At 42.2% G+C, this 21,757-nt stretch overlaps 1 long non-coding RNA gene across 1 annotated transcript; it reads right to left on the bottom strand.

Moving 5' to 3' along the window:
- Window positions 1-1,802: 1,802 nt before the first annotated feature.
- On the bottom strand, window positions 1,803-3,021 carry LOC116047996. Its single transcript, XR_004104536.2, has 3 exons — window positions 2,788-3,021; window positions 2,275-2,344; window positions 1,803-2,033 (listed from the first exon to the last, which is right to left on the bottom strand). It is a non-coding gene; the product is annotated as an uncharacterized LOC116047996 (long non-coding RNA).
- Window positions 3,022-21,757: the final 18,736 nt, after the last annotated feature.

Raw genomic sequence — 21,757 nt, 5'->3', positions numbered from 1 at the left:
CATGATATTGGCAGAATCATCTCTTTTGGAGAAACTTTTCATAATCTTACTGGAAGACCCTGCTGGTTTGGAGATGCGTGCATCTGCATAATAAACACTAACCACCATAAGAATATTATCGAACAAGCAAAAGCCCCAGAAAAATAAACCCTACAGGATTTCCCCTTCAAGTAAAACCATCTGTTGTTATTCTCTACAATGAATGGACCCTATGACAACATCCCTAAATCTAATGCATTAGTGACATATTTTGCACTTTTGCATCTTTGCCAAATGCACTCACTTAAATCCGGAATGATCTTTGGCATCTTTCAAAAACAACATTGTGTCAGGTATCAATATGACCTTAAGTCAAAATAACAAAATATATTTGTGATATCCTTGTAATTTGTACTGTGTGAATCAAATGTTGCTCTACCTCTAAAGCAGCCAGGACACACATCAACCTTGTTTTTGTTAAAAACTCAACTTAACATACCACTCTATGCCTATACATCTCAGTTTCATTCATGGAAACAGTGTCTCATGATAATAATATTATTCAGATGTGCAGTCTGGCTCAGTGCTTTTGAACAGCCTACTGCATGTGACCTAATACTGCAAACATTTGGCTGAGTGAAAGGTAACATGGTGTCTTATAAAATGTTGATAAATGATGGAACTAAGAACTAGGTATTAGGCATCTAAACATGTTTCCTGACCCTCTACTCTATACTATCTAAAAATGCTGGACATATTATTGTAAAAGAAAACAGGGCATAAACAACACACATTACATGTAGTTTAACTGACACACATACCAGATGTCTAGAGTTTATTACAGCTATACAGTAGCTCTAAAGGATATTTATCTATCAGGTCGCAACAAAGACTAGTATAATAAATTGATTTATAGTACAGCTGCATATTCTGCCACACAAACCTAGTTTTACACTGTACTGACTGGGGGTCCAGTCACAGATGCAGGTTGGGTTTCTCTTTTTTATGCTATTCACTCTATGAGCTACCTGTTATGTCATTCATTGCCACATATGGTACATAACTGAGGTCCTCTCAAGAGAGGTCGATGCAATGCTATTACACATGGAATTCACAAAAGATCACTCAAATATTTTGCAGCTGGAATATTACTCGAACATTAACCTCATTTTCAGGCCTGAGCTTTCTTGTGTAGAATAAAAAAAATGTAATCAGTGTACTTAAATCAGGCTGCGCCAGTACTACTGTGGCTTTTAAAACGAGAATGTATTTTTGCATATGCTGTCAACAAAAGCATATTTTCAGCACCTGTAGCAGACATATCCGTCTAACAGTTTTTGGTAGCACAGTCAACTTGCTAACATAATAAGCTTAACTAAAAATGCAAGATACTATGTCCATATTGAGGTCTGATTTCTTGTTCTAGTCATATGTTACATTAGTTAACTATTAACTAAGTTAAATTAATAGTTCAATTCAAGTATTACCCGGTTACTCGTTTATATCTGCATCCTAACACCGGGAAATGTCTTACAGCTAGGCTAAATAAAACACCCAGCATGATAACTTAGTATTTAGAGCCTTTCTAATGCTAATTTCTAATGCATTTAAGGAGGGAAGATCAGAATGGCAGGTGAATTAAGATTAGAAACATGTCAGTATGATGACAAGAGACAGCAATGTTTTAACTTTAACTTTTTATTGAACCAGTGTGATTTGCATAGTCAAAGTAAACTTTCTTACTAATCCCTTTTGTATTACAGTTGTCTCAACAGCTATTCATAAATGTCAGTGATAAAACTGTTAACATAACAATAACACACTTAGGGCTTGCTTGTTATTTTAATGAAAACTTTTGTCACATTATATAAACTAAAGGCTCACTGTACACAGGCTGAATGACATATGATTGAAAGTCCAGAAGAAATAAAAACAGAACATTTCAGTGTCTCCGTTTTCAGTAGTAGAAGGTTTTCTGTTCACGTCGTCCCCTTTCATCCCATCAAACTGTATCGAACAACAGCAAGGGTTGCCCTCTTTTCATAGGTATTCAGCTAGAAGATGGATGGTCAAAGGATGTAAAAGATGACTACTACCTCCAGACAGACAGACTGTGCCACTGAGAAATCAAACTTGAATAATACATGGAAAAACAGGACCATAAAGACCTTTTTACAGTAAGATAAACTGTGGCAAATTTCTGGGTAAATATTCCTCATTCAGACCCTTTGGCTAATATTACACTATTTGCAGTGTCAAGTTGAGTCAGTAAAATGTGCTATCATCCATGTTTACCTTAATCTCCCACTCATTCCCACCTCTCATGGTCACTGTACTTGCTGTTGGCATCAGGGTCTTCGCATTTCTAAGCAAAAACAAATAAGGCCAGTTTAATAACCAACAACATGATTCCCCTTCATTTTTTTCCAACAATCATAATGCCGTGCACCTACTTTTTTATTGCAAAGATGAATAATTTCCCGGATTCATGAACTATATTTTTTTATGTTCATTGTTTTATTTCACATTACTAGTGTTCCTACAGGCTGTATGTAAAAGGAACAATACAAATGTAATACTAACTAAATTAATAATATAAGTTTGTGCATGACATCAAATCTACGGATATTCCTAATAAGAGTTTATTCAGATCTTTTACTGCCAAAAATTCATTCATTTAAGAAAAGCCTTGAGATCATACCTCTAATTATAAAAAAAAAAAAAAAAATGCACATTTTAAAAAATACATATCTAGACAGCCTTGTCTAATTTTTCTAAACAGCATTCTAGGATAACACTAAATCCTACCTTTTGTAGCTTTTCTTCTACTCAAAGAACTCTTCCATGAGCCAAATTTGCTCTGCTTAGGTTTCTGGTGCTTGTCTGGCTGCATGCAACGTATGACTCTTGCTGTGTCCACCGTCACGCTTACTTTATCTACAGTAGCTATGGTACCACAGAGGAGAATTTCACGCTAACCACAAAGAGAGGCTGCAAGTAGTAGTAGGAGTAAATTGCCCTAAAAGGAAAAATTAGAAGCACAGTGGAAGTACAGTTAAAAGAAAATTTACTGAGATAAGGGGATGAGGAGAGATTTGTTTTTTTATGACAGCAACGCTAATACAATGAGCTGCAGTGTTTGTCGCAGGTTCTCAAGACATAGGACCTGCTATGTTATCTTGTCTTAATTTTTCTTTGAGTAAGGGGTGATGACGAATGGGGGTGATCGGGGGAGGGGATGTGTTCATGTTGTAAATTGTGTGTTTTGTATGCTGTTTAAAAAATAAATAGGACCTGCTTGTTGTTTTAAATGTAGCCTGCTGAACTTAGACCCACACAGAACACAATAACTTCGTCGGTGTTCGTTTATTTCTGTAATATTGGCAGTACTTTCAATTTGACAGAAAGGCCAAAACCAAAAAATTATTAAAACAAAATGATCCAAAACTAAGGCAGTGGGCTTAGAACAATTTCACAGAATACAGACTCCGAAAAAAACGGGCTTCACCAGGGAGCGCACAACTTCACACACTTGTCAATCTGATGTCTTGCTAACACATGGAAACACTGGCGTCGGCCACTACACATGAAATCCATCGACATCCATCCAAAGACAATCTCATCTATAACATATCATCCAGTTAAAAGATGAACACAGATATCATTTTAACATTTTGTACATGCATGTTTCCAGTTATGCAATATTTACCTATTTATTTCACACGATGTACTCAGCATTCTCCACTGTGCTGTTTCCCTGATCGGCCAGAAAAGAAAAAAAGGCACCGCACAACTCTTGGCATGTGACACCGCCACCTAGTGGCTGGAGTAACTAACTAAAACGTACCTTCTGCCAGCAAACAAACAAACATATGCACATTTCTTTCATTTTTAGAACACAAAATACATACTGAAACAAACCAGAAATAAATGTGATGGGGTTGTTACAACAAATTCACCACCCGGCTACATTCTCCCCTGCAATAAGTGTCCCTGATGATTATAAAACCTGAGCTGACCCAATTACTCTCTGCATGGCTTTCTCAAATAAGGCAGCACCCAGGCTTGTTAACACCTGTGAGACCATCTCTGTGCCGACTGTTACTGCATTACATGTGGACTTAGGTAAGTGGAATGGATTTGAATGAAACCCTGCCTTTGTCCTCGTGCTTCTCCTGACAGCAGGAAACGGTACGCTGGGACTCAGGCCTGTTCTAGTTACATGTTTATCCCTGACAGCTTCATCGGGAAGGACATCATCACCAGCTCCTAAATGCAAATCATCATCTGAACACTCGCTTTCATGAACACTTGGCTCAGTGTCATAAGTGCCCGCACCACTACAACCTGATTCATTCTCTTTAATAGCACCAACTCCTGTATCTTCCCTTATGTGCACATCAACCTGTTCTGCTGTGGGGTGCTCAGTGACATCTTCTACCACTACAAAATCAGGCTCAGCTGACTCAAAAATCTCTTCAGCTACAGGCTGACTGTTAGTTTGTGCCCTAACCTTAGTTCTTGGTTTAGGAACCGGGATCGCTCCTGGGCGCAACCCAGTCCGGTGGACTCTCTTAATGGGCCCTCCTTCCAAAGGTTCGACAGTGTATGTGGTCCCTTGTACATCAACAACTTTGTAGACTATAGGACTCCATGCATCTTGAATCTTATTTCTCCCTAACGCCCTGTAATGCAAATAGACAAGCTGACCTATGCCTACAGGAGGACAAAACACCTTCTTATTTTGAAGAGAGATTTTCTCAGCTGCCTTCTGTTCTGAGTACTCCCTAGCTCGCTCATGTGCCTGTCTCAACCTCTCCTGATGGACAGACAACCAGTCCTGTTTCCTGTCTGTAACACGCTCATGCCCTAATAATGCATCTACAGGGAGATGTGGCTGTACCCCAAAAAGTAAATAATAGGGTGAATACCCTGTAGTGGAATGTGGCATAAACTAACTCAGGAAGATGCTCAGGCCACCGTCTCTTTTTCCCTGGTGGGAGTGTCTTCAGTAAATCATGGAGTGTCCTGTTGTACCTTTCACACTGAGCATTACCCTGTGGTCTGTAAGGAGTTGTTCTTGTCTTTTTAACACCATAGAGCTTGCACAGTTCCGCTAAAACTTCGCTCTCAAAATTTCGGCCCTGATCAGAGTGTAATCTCTCCGGCACCCCGTACTTCATGAACCACTCCTTTAGCAAAACTTTTGCTGTTGTGTCAGCTTTTTGGTCTCTTGTAGGATATGCTTGAGTAAATTTGGTAAACACATCCGTGATCACTAGGACATTTTCACGTCCGTCTGCAGCTTTCTCTAACACTGTAAAATCTACAGCAACGACCTCAAGAGGTCGGGAGCCTAGAAACGCCTTAACTGGAGCCTGGATTTTGGGCTGGGGCATTTTGGTCAGAATACATCGCTGACAGTTTTTAATCCAGCTCTCAATATCTTCATACATACCCACCCAAAAACACCTCTCTCTAAGTAGATTCACAGTGCGCTCAATGCCCTGATGCCCCATGTTGTTATGTACACTTTCTATGACTTTGTCTTTTAAACAAGTAGGCAAGAGCAGCTGCCAACATTCACCATGCTGTGGGCCAGTTTTAACTCGGTACAGCAACCCTTCTCGCTGACGGATGCCACCCCACTGTTTCAGTAGCCGTTTAACTGGCCTGGACATGACAGCTCTATCCTTTTGGCTCAGCCTCCTATTTTGATCCCAAAACTTCATAAACTCTTTCAGAGTGGGATCATTCTTTTGGAAGTCTATAAGCTCTTCTCGGGTATAACCTGGGAGTGTATAGGTGTTTCCCTGTCTGTCACTCTGCTCAGCAGAACCTGCTTCTAGAGCACGGATCTTACGTCTTACGGTCTTACCTTGTAACACTCAAGACCCTTAGAGACAAAGCCCGGCTCTAAAGCTGTTCCTCTACATACAACATTACAGATAGCCACACAATAATCAAAATCGGAGTCTGAGGCACATTCAGGCTCCCCTGCAAACTCCTGCCGAGAGAGGGCATCTGCTGCAGCATTACTACACCCAGGTCGGTACTTTACCTCAAAATCAAACATGGACAGCTGCGACACCCACCGCTGTTCTATGGCGCCCAGCTTAGCTGTCTGAAGGTGGCAGAGGGGATTATTATCTGTAAGGACCACAAACTTTGATCCAAGCAAATAACCCCTGAACTTTTCAGTGACCGCCCATTTTAAAGCAAGTAACTCCAGCTTCATGCTACTGTAATTACGGTCATTCCTCTCAGCATGGCGTAGCCTGCGACTTGCGTACGCACTCGTTTAGTGTTACCTTGCTGCTGATATAACACAGCATCTAATCCGTGCTGGCTGGCATCTGTCTCAACTACAAAGGGGCAAGTGAAATCAGCACAACCCAGTATGGGGGCAGAAGTAAGCTTCTCCTGTAACTGTTCAAAGGCCTGACTGCACTCAGGAGTCCACATTGACTTAAACATACGATTCCCCTTAGCTACTTTCCCTTCACGCAAACAATGGTTGATGAGATTGTGCAGAGGCCCAGCAAGCTGCGAGAAACCCTGAATAAACCTTCTGTAGTAGCTACAGAATCCCAAAAATGACCTAAGCTCCTTGACACTGGAGGGGACCTCCCACTTCTTAACAGCGGAGATTTAACTTGGGTCTGTCCCCACACCCTCTGCGGACACCTCGTGACCAAGAAACTTCACTGTTTTCTGTAGGAAAGCACACTTCTGCAGTTTTACTTTGAGGCCAGTATCTGCTAGTCTCTTAAATACAGCTTCCAGCCTGACCAGATGCTGCTCAAATGCCTCAGAATAAACCAAAACGTCATCCAAATACACCAGGAGTATCTGGAAAACGAGGTCACTCATAGTAGCCTGCATAAGTCTCTGAAATGTGGCTGGCCCGTTACAGACACCAAACGGCATCCTAACATACTCAAACAAACCAAACGGTGTTGTAAATGCTGTCTTATGCCCATCTCTCTCATGCATGGTCACTTGATGGTATCCACCAGCTAAGTCTATGGTGGAGAAGAACTTAGCACCACTCAAAGCATCAAAACTCTCATCAATTCTCGGTAATGGGAAAGCATCCCGTCTTGTCTTTGAGTTGAGTTTTCTGTAATCAATACATAACCTCAGACTGCCATCAGCTTTCCTTACCAGCACTATAGGGGAAGCATACGCACTAGAGCTCTCCTGAATGACTCCCTTTTTCAGCAACTGGCTGATATGCTCCTTTACCTCACTGTATTGCGTAGATGGAATACGCCTGTACGGTTGCATCACAGGTGTGTCATCTGTAAGATGTATCTCATGCTTCACCTTATCAGCATGTCCTAAATCCTCATCTTCAACTGCAAATACACCAATATACTTCTCTAACAAAGCCTTCAACTTTGCTTGCTGTTCTGGACAACCACCAATCTGCAGCTGGTCAATGATAGACTGTGAATTAGAGGACTCTCCTGTTTGCTTATCAATACTGACTTGCTCGGTATCGGACGCAATCCTCTGAAACTTCACTTCACACACCTCATCAGTTGAAACACTCGTCTTCGGCTTCAACCAGACATCCTCATCAGATATGATATCACTTGAACCGGAAAGGTATGGCTTTCTGAGGTTACCAAGGTAGGTAAAACAACTAGACCTTCAGGTAACAGTGTGTTCACAGGCTCTAACACCAGTAAGGGGCCATTCTCATTTACCACCTTGAGCCCCCTAGCCATAACTGTATCTTGAATAACTTATCTTTTACGTCCACTGTCTGAATTTTCTGGAAGGCTTCCCTCCAGCTGGGGTCAAGTTTATTTTCCACTGCATTGTCAAACTCTGTACACACCAGCTCCTTGCATTTTTTGACAATGTTCATGCCTATGAGACCTGGCACAGAGGCAGAGTGGAATGCATCTTTTTTTATGAGAAACCCCCGCTCGGGGATAGTCAGACCCATAGCTTCAACATCAAGCTCCACATATCCCACATAAGGTATATTCAACCCATTGGCGGCAGTAATCTTTAACCACTCAAATGCAGGATGAATTTCCTCGTCTTTACCTGACAAGTGCTCCCCAAAGAAACTATCTGACATTGTACTGACCTGGCTGCCAGTGTCCAGAAGACATGTTGTCACAACACCCTTAAGATTTACTTCCACCGTCTTACACTCCCCAACTGCTCTTTCTAATAATCTACTTCTGTCCAAGCTGCCTTTCTGTGGGCCAACTGCTTCCCCTCGGTTGGTTTGGCTCATCACAACCGAGGGTGCTAGTTTTCCTGTGCTACAGGGAAATCAGTTTGTGTTTCATCCTGAACTCTTTGTGACCGGAGACATGTCCTTGCTACATGTCCCACCCCGTTACACTTAAAGCATATGGGCTTTCCATCTGGTGTGAATCTGGGTTGGGGACTAGCTCGTTGTTTAGGCTCTGGGACTGTCCGACATGTACTGCATGTAGTCAAATCTTTCAAAGCCACAGTCAACTCTGCCAGTGTTTTAGTTAACTCCATGATCTGTTTATCCTGGCGAGCAACAGCTCTCTGAACTTGATCTAACATGGTGTGTTGCTCACTCTCCGTTGTGACCACGGAGCACAGGGCTTCACTGACATCTGACTGAACCTGCCGGCTCTTGGCAACTCTGGTGTAAGACCTAGTCTCCTCCATTTGCCACAGGAGAGCCTCATCCCGAATGTCTAGAATACTGGACTCTGGCTTATCTCTAACCATCCTGTGGAGCTCCCGCCTAAGAGCTGCATCCCCCAAACCCTCAATGAACTGGTCTCTCAGCACAACTTTCTCATTGGGTACAGCATCACTGGACTGTTTCATAACAGATTTCAAAAGCTGCGACAGTGCATGTGAGTAGTCACGGAGATCTTCTCCATCTGCCTGCTTACAGTTATAAAAGGCCTGTAAAAGTTTTGTAGCGCTGCGTTTTTCTCCAAAGGCATTTCTCAAATAGGAATAGAGATTACTGGCCCCCACTGACTGACCTCCCATACATAGTCGCACCTCTTCTAATGCAGGGCCACGGAGGAGTGAGAGTATGTAATCACAGTGCCCTCCTCTGGAATGTTCCCTGGTTCTTGGTCACATGGAAACACTGGCGTCGGCCGCTACACATGAAATCCATCGACATCCATCCAAAGTCAATCTCATCTATAACATATCATTTTAACCTTTCTACATACATGTTTTTAACCAGTTATGCAATATTTACCTATTTATTTCACACAATATACTCAGCATTCTCCACTGTGCTGTTTCCCTGATCGGCCAGAAAAGAAAAAAAAAGAGCGACCAAGAGGCACCGCGCAACTCTTGGCGTGTGACACCGCCACCTAGTAGCTGGAATAATTAACTAAAATGTACCTTCTGCCAGCAAACAAACAAACATATGCACATTTCTTTCATTTTTAGAACACAAAATACATACTGAAACAAACCAGAAATAAATGTGATGGGGTTGTTACAACAAATTCACCACCCGGCTACATAAATGACACCGTATATTTTGCAGTTTTATGGCCGGTTGAAAAATAATTTTGCTGGTACATTTTTTCAGTTTGCCAGCCATTGGCAAATAGATTTAAAAATATTGTGTAGGATGTAGCATAGGATCTCTTACCTCAAAGTAACTCGCTCTCTGCTCTCACATCTGGCCTTTACTGCTGCTGCAGGTCTAAGTTGTAGTGGTAGGGTTTTTGGTAAGATGAAACGGGCTATTATTGTACCTTAAAATTCATGTTTGACCATTACCTTTACCTGTCCTCATCTTTACTAATGAACGCCTGTCAAATATGACCCCAAACAATAGTTAAACCATGCTATATCTCATACAATCTTTTGCAAATGCAAAATTCATAGTTTATAAAAATATCTACATTTAATGTCACCAAATTTAACGTATCCAAAATGAAAAAAAACATTCCAGACATGACATCCATAATGTAATTTTGAATTTCTAAAATATATTTTGACTAGTACAAATGTAATTATGGATATCTACAATTGGAATTATGACTAGAAACAGTGCAATTGCAGACATCCACAAATGTATTGTGGATATCTGTTTTTCATTTTGGATATCTGAAATTAAGATTATGACTAGTTAGAATCGGATTGTGGATATCTGAAATTAAAAGCCCAAAACACATGAATGGCAAAAGTAGGGCTGAACAATTAATCGCATTTGCAATAATATCGCGATATATCTGAATATCTGAAGGACAATTGCAGATAGGAACAATGTCATTGTTCATATCTGAAATTATCTTTTTGACTAGGAAGAACTGAATTACGGATATCTGCAATTAATATCCAGTGTAGCAATTAAGTGTTAAAACGGCCACGTATACTTTTTAAGGATTTCATTTTTTTTTTTTTTATTGGTACAATCAAATTTGTAGATATCTTGAAAACAATTTCTACTAGTAAGAATATTATTGTGGATATCTTTAATTACCATTCTGACTATTGAGAAAATGACAATGTCATGCTAGGTATTTTGCTGTTGTTTGCTAGCAGACGGAATTTAGGCACCTTCACGTAACGTTAGCTAACAACCGATTTTAGCTACATGTCGGAGTTGATTTTGAGTCACAGAAAAAGCATTTATCTGAAAAAAAAAACAAAAAACAAACAGACAAACTCACCGCTCTTTTAAAGACATTTCAAAACTCCACAGTCTTCTGTTCAGCATACAACTTAATATCTAATACCCGCACATTAACAGAGATTTCAGCTCCAACTTCAGACGTTGACCTAAAAATGGCAGCCGGAAGTGATGTCTCCCAATTACCAACATTTTTATTTTATCATAACATTTTTATCAGGCATTAGGCATATATATATATATATATATATATATATATATATATATATATATAAAACTTACTTTCCACTATTTTATATTTTCATATATTATAACAAGTTAATGTTTCTTGTCTATACAAAACAAGCAAGAAGATATGTAATTTCTAGTTTCATTTACAACAGTCTCAACTTGGGAAATGAGTAATGAATCTTTTTGTTGTCCAGTAGACACAATATTTTTCATCCCAGCTGAATAAAAGAGTTTTTGAGGAATCTGGGTGTTTCTTTAAAAAAAAAAAAAAAAAAGCAGATTGTGGACACAGTTTTGTTTTGAAATGTTGGCTTGTATTTATCTTTCAAAAAGAAAACGGCTGCAGATAATATGACAGCCCTATTAAATGTTATTTATCCATTTATGTATCTGAGGTAGCATTGGCCAAGTATAATCCGTGTAAATAAAGCTAAACTAAAATATGACTTTGTCCACCACATTTAACGTTGGAAGTGGTAAGACGTGGAATTAAATAACTGAAATAGTGTCAATATCACTTGATGAGCCATCCATATGCATAACCAAACTTTTTCCAGATAGGTTATTTTTTCGGATAGATACTTATCCACATAGGGATAACATTAGGTCATTGCAGTAATAAAAGTAATAGGCTTCAGCCCCCTGTGACCCTGAAGAGGAAAAATATTTATATGGAAAATGAATGAATGATTCTACAGATATGACAGCAGATAAAGCTGCCCATCAATGGCACATTTCTCTGTGAGGAAAAAAATCCAAGATGCTCAATTGTGAGGAGTATTTTACATATGTATTTTACTGTGATATATTCCACTCATAATCATTTGCATATCTTTTTTTGGTAAAAAAAAAAAAAAATATGCCTGAACAGATGTAGTTTAGTTGTTCGAATTGCAATGGGCCGAATGATATAATCATGAGAAAACATGTGGTCTGAAATAGGCCTACCAGCATATGTTTGATCAGGTCAAAGGAGAGAAAATATTCAGGCTTACCATTCAGCCATCAAAAGCACGTTTTCTCACACATGCCCACTGTTGAGTAGTGGGAAGATTGCCCAGGCTCTTTTTCTGCCATTTTATTAAAAAAATAAAAAATCAGTAGCTCATCTTTGGTGCCTGTGATGTATGAGAAAACCCCCACTGTAATCTGTAGATACCTTTCTGTGTGTCTTAAAATGTAATGGTTAAATTGCTTCCAGACCAACATCTCATAGGTGAAAGAAGACCTGGCTCATGAAGGCTGTTCCCGCCCTCTCAAAAATCTTATTTTTGGCCTTGAGCACTGATCACCTAATTTTTCATTCACACCTCTGACTTTGTGTCTAAGTATTACTGGAGAAGGAGTGCAACGCTATATGGCAGCCGATACAGAAAGGATAATGTCGAACGTCATGAAATACCACAGTAAGTACACAGGATTTCTTTATTTCCCAGGACCCAATTCTGTCCATTCTCAAAGGTTGATTGAGGGATCACTTAAGAAAAAAGTTATTACCAAGCCAGAGAGCACAAGCCTAGACCAGACAACGGGGGGACTTGACTGTCCAATACAGTTCAAAACCTCAAATGTACCATTTCATAATTGTATGATGAATATATTGGTAATAAATCTTAGATATAGTATGCTTGTTGATGTGAACATTACAGTGCTTTAGACATTTCACATTGAAACATAATTTGGCAGGATTGTAGCTTTCAACAACTCAAGCAATGAATCTCATTTTACACTTTGTTTTGGATCATTTTAACACTCTTTACTTTGGTGTTAACAATAATTCACTTAGACTGGTTAGACTTGTGAGATTTGTTTCACAGACTCTGCCTTCATAAATAATGGCTCTTTTCCTCACTTATTAGGTTGTGTAAATAATATCATCAGTCTTTCTTTAAGTTACATGGCTGTGAAAACATGTCTGGGAATGTGTATAGCTGGCCTACAGAGCAGTAGCACAGCAGCTGTAATTGTCACAAGCTGCGTCGAAAGTAGGCAAGGTAGGGACCCAAATGCAGTTCAAGAGTTTTATTTTAAAGCAGGCAACACTTACTGGGAGCAATAATCCAGAACACAAGGCAATCCAAGACAGGGAACTCAAACAGGACAGAACACACAGCGAAAATAACGAGACGATCCGACAAGGGAAAACAGAGAGGCTAAATACAAAAGGTAATGAGGGAACGAGAGGCAGGTGACACAACAGGTGGAACAAATCAAAAAAGGCGGGAAACAAACAAAGACAGGAAGAAAGCTAGACAAGACAAGGGAGACAAGACCGACTACAAAATAAAACAGGAAACCAAGCAAAACAGAGAAACAAGACTACACAATAAAACAGAACAAAATACCAAAACCCTGACAGTAATATACTATAGTTCATAATGGGAATCTGGGAATCTATGTAATTTTATGTTATGAAATATGATACATTGTAAACTACATCCAAATTGACCAAATACAACAGTTAAATGCCACTTACAGATTAATGCAATTACCATTAATATAGTCTTGCGTTGCAAGACCTATCTCCACAGCGCTGCGGAGAAAGGTCTGGCTAGTCCACACAATATTCCGGGATTATAAAAAAACTGGTTTATTGGCATTTCTTTAAACTAATTACAATCGTCTTGGGCAGTGCTAAGCCCTGGACGCAGGTACAATGCCTCTGCAAAGTAGCCTCGGGAAGGAACCCCACCCTGTTATTGTATTGAGCAATCTGTTCTTGCCCCATTATCGTCCTTACAAAGCCTGTCTGTCAAACTGTATGGTATCAAATTGTTGGAAATGTAAGACAGAGGACGGCCAATTACTAATGGTCATAAGGTCCATGAATTTTGGACTGGAATACATGGTGACCTATGTCGGATTGCAGGTACCCATGTTCCATTCAGCGGGATGGATAAGCACATAAGAAGCTGGGTCCAAACTAGTTTAATCTTAGCCAGACAGATTTTTTTTGAGTGGATGGAGGAATGAAGGGGTGCTGTCAATTCAAGATTGGGTTTGTGAGATGGCTAGGGTGGCGACGTTTGAAAAAATGCCATATAAACATTTTTTCCAGATTGGATGTTTATATTAGAAAATGGGGAAAGTACCGTAGCTTTCTGGATGGCTCCTAAGAAGCTTTGTGCTGGGGAGAGACATGTATGATGGGCTTATGGTTTTGTCATTTATACATATGTTTATTTGATTTATGGTTTCTTGTCTATTTTGTTATTATTTTGTTGTTTATTTACTAGTTTGGAGGATGTTTCCCAAATCGACCAGAGTTTAGAATGCCAACACAAAGAAATCGGAAGATGAGGGACATCCGGCATAACCTCCGGTGGCACAGGAACAATCAAGTAAGTAAAACATCGTCGATATAGACTACCAATAATATAATAATATATTTCTGTAACACTCACTGTGGACAATTTTCCGCCATTTCTTTTGTACTTTAAGTACATTTTGATAATTGTGCTTATATAATTTATTTTTACTTTAGTTACATTTTCAATGCAGAACCTTTATTTGCAATGGAGTAGGCCATACTTTTTATTGTTATCTTTAATTAGGTAAAGGATATGACTACCTCCTCCAACACTGATACAGTAGTACAACCAGTTAGAGAGAATATTACACATTCTGCTTAGAGAAGATGTCTTGCTAGACTTCGTCATTTAATAAACGTGAGGCGCAATCTGTAGGACCATTAGACTGATGGATAAAGAGAATAACACTATCTTCATTGGTCAGTGTTTGATCTGGACTCAGTGTACAGTGTTCCTTAAAAATACTATTTTGTAAGAGTCCAGAGTCCTCTGTCCATTTTTATTTTAAGCTTGAGTCACAGAAGTCTGTCAACAATGTATCACTCCATAACATTTTAGATTGGGCACACTCTGGTAATTCTTGGCAACCGTTATTTTCTTATCTATATTACATTGTTTAAATAAAAAACATAGAAATATTCCAGGATATTAATCTACTCACATCAGATATTACAAATGCTTTAGTGCCACTGTGTGCAGTAGAGCTGCATTCACTCACTGCTATGCCCAGACAAGATAAGGAGTGAAGGCTATAAACAAAACATCCAAAGTATTTTCTCACAAGTCCAACTGCATTTCTTGGAGAGCTTTTCACAGCAAGCATATCTGTAATAAAGCCAAAGATAGAAGAGAGAAAGAAACTGCAAAAACAGCCGGTTAGATAATTTGGTTTGGAGATACTCAATTTTCTGAAGATCCACCCAGGACATACTTTGTACGAGCGATTTTGCATGTGGGTTCAAGAGTGTTAAGCAAAGACCATTTTTTTGTATTTCTAAACTCCCTGATAAATGGCATCCATGGTTTTCTGGTGCATTAGTGAAAGATTCATATCAGCTGTTTTCACAGCTGTTCTTCTCAAAGCCTTGGTTTAGAGAAACTCACTGTATCCAAAAGCAGAGTGTATTATAGGTGATTTTAGAGCTGCAGGGAAGCACCAAACCAGTACCAGCATGGTCATGTAGCATAGAAATGAAGAACATGCATCAAAAAATATACTGTACAGCAGCTGTTCAATGGCAGACGTTACAAAGTGAAAAGCTATACAGTAAAGAAACACATAATTACAACATAAGGAATAATACAGGATTATTAGCAGTTAAATAAACTAAATCAAATCCTATCATTTCCTATCTGCCTTCCTAACTTCAATGCAGGGTTAGTCTGAGAAAGTTCTTAGATAGTCCTTTAATAGTGCAATGGCTTGATGGCAAAATCACATTTATCTTCACTCTTGTGCAGAGATCAGAGGGACCCCAAATAGAGGCAAGCATGAGTGTTCATTCTTGACCCTGTAAAAAGTTATTTCACAAAAAAATACCTAACTCAATGTCCACTTTCTTTTTCCAGAGCTTTTGACCATATCATACGGTCTGAAGTTTGCTCCATTGCCGTGTTATTTGTTTGTAAAACAGGTAAATATCTCGCAAGTGGACCTTGAGCTGGGATTGTTTTGTGAAAGTTCGTATATTCGTTTGCATGCCAACAGATCTATCTCCATGACATCTGAACTCCATCCACTAATGAAAACTGTGTGATACAGTTGAAAGCTCTGTAAAAATCTAATAAGTGGACCATAAATTGAGATTGTACTTAAGGTTTGCTTTTATTTAGCTCTATTAAGTCACGGAAACAGCTTTACACTCAGTTGACAGTTTAGCTAAAACTACTGATCGCGATAGATGATATTCATGATTAATGGTAAGTGATATTACACAATGATGTTGCTCAGGTGAAGCATACAACAGTAGAAAAAGATGCATCTGTCACATTCAGTTCCCGCTCTTAATTTGTGTTTTGTTTGTTTCTCTGACTTCCTGTTTTATTTTGAAATAACACGTTCTGTCTTCGTTTCAGGTCACTTGTCTTCCCATCTTTGTCTGCTTTCCCGCCTGTGTGATTACCAAGGGGGTCAGCTTCTCCTCGGAACGCGTAGCTCCTATGGAGCCATTTTGATGCTACCAAGCCATCACCTCCCGTTAGCATTCCATTGACTGCCATTCATTTTGGCGCCACTTTGACAGCGAATAACTTTACATCTGAAGCGTTTAAAGACTCTATTTGTCCATTGTTTATTTCTTAAGAAACACGATAATGTATAAAAGGCTCCATTACCTTGTATCTCACGTTATGGCTCCATAGTAGACGTTTTTGTAAAAATAGGCTAACGATTACCGTACAGTACAGGAGAAGCTCGCAGGCAGTTTCGACTTACATTAGCTGTTTAAGTTTAATTACTAATGTTAACTAGCATTTTAGTTAGCAATAATTAGCCTGTGTCTATGTTATCTCCTTACATGTACCTACGCTCTCCGTCTCTGCAAAATTGGGAATGATTGAGATTTCTCTTGGCACAGCTACCAGAAGACTTACAACTTTCAGACATGTTGCTCACGGCACATTTACGTCGTCTCTCTCATTTGGAGGCTGCGCAGTAACCCTTCACTTGTCTCCGCCCAGAGCAACGGGATCTGTTGGTCCATTCTTATATACAGTCTATGTCTGTTGGTCCATTTTATATATGTCAATGGTGATTACCCTCCCTTCCCTAATGTGTGTCACCTGTGTGTAATCGTCCCAGCTGCGTCCCAGTGTATATACTCCCCTTGTGTCACTTACCTTTTGCCAGATTGTTGTAGTACCTCATGTGTCTCACTCTCCAGCGTTTTTCCCAGTGTTTGTTTTTCCAGTGTTACTAGACTTCTTGTTTGTATTTTTGACCACGTCTACTGCCTGCCGATTTTGTACCTTTTCCTGGATTGTTCTCTGGACAATAAAGCTCCTTACCTTGTACTCTTTGTTCTGAGTCGTGCTTTTGCATCCGCCATTGTACCGTGATATCGTCACATGCAAGTTGACGCCCCTGATGAAGGTGGCGGCAAGATGGCAGGTTCTATTTCGTATAGGCTTCGCCCTCTAAGGGCTGTCGCTATTGGGTTTATCCCTTCGCGCATGCGCAGTTGTGAAGATTTTCTTTCCCGCTCTAGCGCTCAGCGCGGGCCTCAACTACGTCCGCAGATACTGTTTAATACAGGAGCGGAATCGTTGCTCTGCTCCCAGATTTTCTTCAGCGCTAGCAGAATGAAGACTTCTACCTCCAGTGGTGTTCGCCTCTGTACCATCCTGCTTCCAAAGGCTATCTTCTTCGGCCACCGGAAGCCCACGCCTCTGTCCTCCCGGGATCAAGTCTGTGCTCAGGTTACCGACCGCTCGCACCAGTGTGCAGCCCAGGGCCTCGCGGCACAAAATAACATCGCCTTGCTAGCATCTGCCATCTCCGCCATGGCCGCCATGGCCACCATGGAGGCGCTTTCCCCGGAGCTAGCTACGGAGATCGACAAGGCTATGACCGCCATTCTCACCCTGACGACGGCGTCCACGGTGCCGCTGTCCAGTATAATGGCATAGCAGACTGTGGCCCAGCGCAACATCTGGCTCCACATGTCGCAGCTACCCATGGAGGTCAGACGTGAGCTCCTGGACATGAGCCCCGATGGGCTTTTTGGGTCCCGCCTACAGACGGCCACATCCCATATGCATCAAGCGGCCGAGGAGGCGGAGAGACTATGGAGGCTCGGTTCATGGAGAGCGGCATCCCCGCTACAGCGCCAGCACCACGACAACCGCCCTAAGAGGAGACGCCCCACAGTCTGTTTCACCCCAGTTGAGAGTGGAAACCACAACGGCCCTTTTAAGGGCCACTTCCCTGAATCTTTGAGCAGTTTCCCCTCAACCAAGCAGCTCTTGTTCCCATTGAACATTACGCTGACAATAAAACAGTCGTTCCCCACACAAGCATACACCGGCCCGCTGCTGCACGCAGAGCTCCACCGCTCTCTCATTATGTAGACAGCGAGAGCGAGGGTCCACTCAAAATAAGCAGTGCCGCGCAGACATCCTTCTCCCCCCAGCTGTCCCAGCGGGATGAGGAGGGCTCTGACCCAGTGCCCACTCCCGCCTTAACTGTCAGTGACCGGCCACTGCCCTTTCGACGAAGCCCTACCATGGGCTGTGCGACACGACCACACGTCTCGGGCAGCAGCGGAATGGGCTTTGCGCTCCCTGCTGGCCATGTCAATAAGCAGCACACAGACATGCGCGCAGAAGCTTGACACACATGGACTCATGGATGTCAAAGCTGATCACACAGGGCTACAGGCTCCAGTTTGCCTCTCCGCCACTTCGCTTTGCCAGCATGTTGGAGACTATGTCATCTCAGGCATAGACAGCTGCTCTGACATCAGAGCTAGAGGGGCTGCTAACAAAGGGGGCCATTTCCCGCGTTCCTCCAAGGGAGGAGAACGAGGGGTTTTACTCCCGCTACTTTCTCACACCTAAAAGGACGGGCGGGATGCGTCCCATCTTCGACCTGTCCCGATTCAACCGGTGCATCGTGGAACATCCATTCCACATGCTGACGGTCAAGCACGTTTTGGAATGTGTGCGCCAACACGAGTGGTTCACGTCTGTGGATCTGAAAGACGCATACTTTCACATCCAAATTATTCTCAAGCACAGGAAATTCTTGCGCTTCTCTTTTCAGGGGGCCCATTTTCAGTACAATCAACTGCCATTCGGGTACTCGTTAGCCCCCCGCACGTTTTCCAAGTGCATGGAGATGGCACTTCAGCCGTTACGCAAAAAGGCATCAGGATCCTTTTTTATCTGGACGATTTAATCGTTTTGGCCCCCTCTCGGGAAACAACTGCGCTCCAAACTATGGAAGTTTTACAGCACCTGCAGACACTGGGCTTCGCCATAAACTGGCAAAAGAGCTCGCTGGTCCCCGCACAGACAAAAGTTTATCTGGGCGTGGACATAGACTCGACCATCATTTGAGGCATTTATTGGGAAATGTCCAACTATAGAGGTAAACATTGAAGGAATTGCACTGTTGGGACTATTGGACACGGGTTCCCAGGTCACCTTAATGCAGCAAAGCCTTTTTGAGCAGCTTTTTACCCAAGCAAAACTTGGCAAGGCTCCTGTAATTTTGAAATTACGGGCTGCAAATGGCCTTGAGATCCCTTATACAAGCTATGCTGTATTAGATCTGGAATTAGAAGGTGTTAAGATACCTGGAAGAGGAATCGTGATTGTAAAAGATGAACATTGCACACACCCATTTATCATTGGAATGAATGTTGTTACCGCTTGTTGGACTGCTTTTTTTTAGATGCCCCAGGGGGTCCGTTCTCCCTCCACAGACGTTACAGAGACAGCAGGTCTGGAGAGATGCATTTGCTACCTGCAGACGTATTGAGGCTACCATGTCGGAGGACGGGCTGTTGGGGTACGTGCGGCCAGCCAGCCGACGGGTCATCAAAATCCCCCCAAAGAGTGAGGTACTGGTGTGGGGTCGGGCTTGGATGGGCCTGGAGGGAAAAGACTATTGTGCCCTGGTTGAAGCGCTGCCTGAAACCTGCAGTGTGAGGGTGGCCAGGACCCTAACAGTGATTCAAAAATGGCAGAGTGCCTGTGAGAGTTTTTAACCCACATCCCTACTGTTTGAAGCTAGATCGGTACCAGAAGCTTGGCAAGCTGTCCTTGGTGGATGAAACGGATGTGCGGGGGGCCTGCGACCTTAACCTGTCTCTTGAAGGCGACTGTGTTGTTGGAGTGACGCTGGTGGACGTTGCAGTAGACAAGGAGGACCAGGAGCTGCCGACCGGGGTGAGTGACCTCTCCAATAGACCTGATTTGTCTGAACAGCAACAGGAGGAGCTACGCACCCTGCTGCTGAAATGGGAGAAGGTGTTTGCACAACACAATGAGGACTTTGGACGTACAGACCTGGTACAACACTGCATCCACACTGGCGACACACCACCTGTCCAAGAACGACATCGACCTCTTCCCCCTGCCATGTATAGAGAGATGAAATCCCTACTCTCAGGTATGCTGGAGCAGGGAGTTATTAAAGAGTTGTAGCCCATGGGCAGCACCCATAGTACTGGTGAGAAAAAAAGATGGCAGTTGGAGATTCTGTGTGGATTACAGGAAGATTAATGCAGTAACCCATAAAGATGCATTTCTCCTGCCTAGGATTGAGGAGACCTTGACCAGTCTGACCAGAGCAGAATGGTTTTCCACTCTCGACTTAGCAAGTGGCTATTAGCAAGTTGAGATGGACCCCCAAGATCGGGAGAAGACAGCTTTCACCACACCGTTGGGGTTGTATGAATTTGAGCTTATGCCTTTCGGTCTTTGCAATGCACCAGCTACCTTTCAACGTCTGATGCAACAGTGTTTAAGTGGCCAGTTGTCAGAATCCTTACTGGTGTACTTGGATGACATTATCATTTACTCACCTGACTTTTCCTCCCATCTGCAACATCTAGATGAGGTGTTCAACAGGCTGTGGCGGCATGGGTTGAAACTGCGTCTGGATAAATGTAAACTCCTGCAAAAGGAAGTGGAATTCCTGGGCCATGTGGTGGATCAAAAAGGGGTGAGTCCTGACCCAGATAAGATCTCAGCTGTACAGGACAGGACCGTCCCCACCACTGTAAGACAGGTACGAGCCTGCCTTGGCCTCGCTGGCTATTATAGACGGTTTGTTTCCGGTTTTGCAAAGATTGCACATCCCCTCAACCAATTGTTGACAGGCATCCCTGCTGATAAAAAGTCACAAACCCGAAAGGTACAGTGGTCCTCTGAGTGCCAGACATCTTTTGATCACCTGAAAGCAGCTTTAACACAAGCACCTGTTTTGGCATATGCTGATTTTTCCCTTCCATTCATCGTTTACACAGATGCCAGCAACCAGGGCTTGGGTGCAGTCTTAGCCCAGGTCCAACAAGGGCAAGAACGAGTGATAGCCTATGCCAGCCGCAGTCTGCACCCCACTGAACGGAATGATGCGAATTATAGCTCTTTCAAACTAGAGCTCCTGGCCCTTAAGTGGGCAGTAACTGAGAAATTTAAAGACTATCTGACGGGAGCCCGGCTCACAGTGTACATTGATAATAACCCTGTGGCTCACTTACAGACAGCTCGCCTGGGTGCCGTGGAACAACGCTGGGTTGCACAGCTCGCTTCCTTCGACTATGACGTCAAGTACCACTCAGGTAAAAGTAACATAAATGCAGATGCCCTGTCTCAGTTCCCAGTTAACTCCCTGACTGCAGATGCCTCATGTGAAAACCCCGAACTGGAAACCGCCCCAGTCACGGCAGCCATCGAACTGACCCCTGAGGGAGGTGAAGAGGAGTGGACCAGCAGAGAGTGGGAGGAAGCACAAGCTGGTGATGCTGACCTCCAAACCATTAAGAGGTATGTGGAAAACCAAACGATGCCTACAAGACTAGAGTGCCTGACATTGTCCCTCAGAGCCCAGAGACTGTTGCAACAAAAGAAAAAAACTTCAGGTTAAAAGCAAAATACTGTGTCG

The sequence above is a fragment of the Sander lucioperca genome, chromosome 5 (genome assembly GCF_008315115.2).
Source record: "Sander lucioperca isolate FBNREF2018 chromosome 5, SLUC_FBN_1.2, whole genome shotgun sequence".
NCBI lineage: Eukaryota > Metazoa > Chordata > Actinopteri > Perciformes > Percidae > Sander > Sander lucioperca.
The sequence above is the reverse complement of the archived record's forward strand: the minus strand, read 5'-3'. Positions and strand labels throughout refer to the sequence as shown.